Raw genomic sequence first — 3,138 nt, 5'->3', positions numbered from 1 at the left:
AGGGCACAGAGCTCTTCGCCCCTCTCCGCCCCTCCCCGCCCCGCCCCTCCCCTCCCCTCAGAGCTTTTACCCTTTCCTCCCCAACCTTCCCTCACACGCACTTCCTGGCTCTGTTTTGCCCTGCAGGTGTCCAGGAGTGCTGTGCTCAGCCAGGTGCCTGGCACTAGGTTCCCAGGAGAACACACAGGAAACATGGTTTTAAAGGGCACCAATGGATAGGCTGAGGTGGAACCAGGAAATCTCAAGGGGCCCCACCCCTAGAGAAAGAACTACAGGCAACTAAGAGCTGCTGATAGGGAGACTTAGTCTTCCCCAGAGAGCGGTTCTCTAACTGGGTATTCTACACTAAGTGGAGTGGCCAGCCCTGAAAACATGAACAGACCAGAAACAAAATGGACCCAGGAGGTTGTATTTATATATCCAAGTGTTTACATAGCAACTATAATAATCGATTTTTAAGGTCATTAATTTGAGTGGGGAGACATGGGCAGGACTGAAGAGAGGAAAGGGAAGGGGGAAAATGATGTGATTATGTTTTAATTAAAAAGAAATAATTAGATGCAGTGCGGTGACGAACGTCTTTAACCTCAGCACTCAGGGGCAGTGCTCTCACCTCCTCAAAAAATCACTTCCCTTTAGCAGAGCTATTCTTGCCAAAAAGCGCATCCATGGATGCCTAGTTAACATTTGTTGGAAGAGCATCTTGGTCCTGATTACTATTATGAATAATATGGTTATTATTGCGGTTCTGGGGACTGAATTCAGGGACCTATGGCAAAGCTACTTATTTATTATTTATGTGCCTACACTTGTGACATGGAGTGCCTCTGGAGGTCAGTAGATTACTTGTGGGATTCCTTTCTCCTTTCACCTTATGACTCCCAAGAACCAAACTATATCCACACTAGCCCAAATTGCTAATAGTAATGAAAAAGTCTTAGAAACACAGGATAGAACACCATTGGCGTATATGGGAATAAGATGAATGCCCATCAATCTTTCATTAGAAGCAGACTAACAAACATGAAAACAGAAAATAAAGGAATGACAAATTCATAGCAGCAAACAAGGAGAGGGGACTCTACATCTGCAAATAATTTTCTTCAGAAACTAATACAAAATAAACACATTCTATTACTAAAGAAGAGGTAAGGTATATCTAAGACAAGCCTATATTTCTTTTAAGCGCTTGTATTAAAAAAAATCAGACAGTATCAGACAAATAAGTTGAGGATACAGCACAATGTTTCTGAAAACCAAACACCAACCGGAACCCAAACAGAACTCATGAAGATGATGGCTGACATGAATGCAATCATACATAAAAGAATAACAAAGAGAACGAGTGAAACAAAGAGTGGATTCTTTGAAAATATTAAAGAGACTGACATCTTAAAAAAGGAAAAGAAACCCTGGGAAGATTCAACAAATTAGTGGTGAAAATTGACATTTTCAAACAGACACTTTTGAGAGAATTGTTAGAATTTATTTTTGAAGACTTGTCCTTCAATAAATTGAAAATATAGAAGAAATGGATAAATTTCTAAAACTTTATATACAATTGAATTAAAAAATATAAAATATGAACAGATCAGTAACAAATTCTGAGCTTTAGAACAACAAAATATTTCTCGACAAAGAAAAGAGCAGTATTAGGTAGAGTCCCTGATGTCTTACACCCCTCAAGATATTCTGCAAAATAGAAATGGAGCCAACACTTTCAAACTCAATGTTTTGAACAAATATTATCCTGATATCAAAGCCAGGTAAGGAGGAGAGAGAGAGGGAGAGAGAGAGAGAGAGAGAGAGAGAGAGAGAGAGAGAGAGAGAGTTCTTGATAAACATAGACATCAAAACACTTAATAGAGTGCTTACAAACCAAATTCAACACCACATTAAAAGAAATCATGCACCATGATCAAGTTGGTTTCATTCCAGGGATACTATGATGATTCAACCTGTACAAACAGGTAATTTCAATATTGTACACAAACAGGATCAAGGGTCACACCTCAATTTAAAAAAAGGCTGTGTGTTCAGCAAACCCGGAGCCAATCCACTTTCAGCACATGTATTCGGTATTGCACTTACAAATGAATTCAAGGCACAGCAGCAAGAGAACTGAAAAAAAGGAATATAAAGAAAGAATGAAGTAGACTAATTATCCCAAAGACAGTGTGATCCTCTACTTGAAGACACTTGCCTAAAGGTAAACTCAGCAAAACAGCCTATACCAAGCTAACATAAAGTAAAAAAAATAATAGCAGCTTTTTTTATAGATCAACTTAGAAAAAATCAGATAAACAATTTTAGTCAAAAGAACTTCAAAAACAATGAAATTCTTAGGAATAAGCTTAATCAAGATAGTGAAAGACCTCTAGAATAGATGCTGCACTGCAGAGAAGAAAAAAATCAAAGAAAGCTTTGAGTTTCCAATGGAAATTCCGATTCCTTTATGGACCACTGTTTTGATACTTTTAGCCAAGAGAAGGAAAGTGGTGGGGATAGGAATGGTTGCATGTGCCCCGTCATAATATTTTAATTTCTGCCATCAGCTTTCTAGAACTTTTTGGTGCTTTTGGAGGGCACTAATATAAATAACCTAATCAGCAATGGATATCAGTACAGAAGACACTCAATTGAAAATAGGACTTTCATATAATACAGCTATACTGTCCCTGGGTGCTCACCAAAAGGAATCAGTTAAAATGCAATTGAAATGTCTGCATGCCCATGCTTATTGCACCACCGTTTATCACAACTGCTGTGTTAACCTTTTTTAGCAAGATATGGACAAAAGTATGTTCACCCTAGATAGGGAATCAGCAAGAGACCAAAGTATATTTGTGAGCATATTTGATTCTACCAAAGTCCAACTTGGCCAACCATTAAGTTTTCTGGTGTTAAGCAAAGGGCGTGAATGAGGGGTTACCTAAAGGAGTATGAGGAACACCAAAACAGCCGCTGTCGAGGACCGGCCTCGAGCAAAATACTTCTTTCCAGGGTAGGAGCGTGGGAATAGAAAAATTACATGAAGACGCATATAAATAATATGACAGAAAACAAAAGACAGTATTGGGAGGGGTATTTCAGGTATCACTCAGTCCCTGAAATCACCCGCGTTTATTTTTCCACAGC

The sequence above is a fragment of the Arvicola amphibius genome, chromosome 6 (genome assembly GCF_903992535.2).
Source record: "Arvicola amphibius chromosome 6, mArvAmp1.2, whole genome shotgun sequence".
NCBI lineage: Eukaryota > Metazoa > Chordata > Mammalia > Rodentia > Cricetidae > Arvicola > Arvicola amphibius.
Note: the sequence above shows the minus strand (reverse complement) of the source record.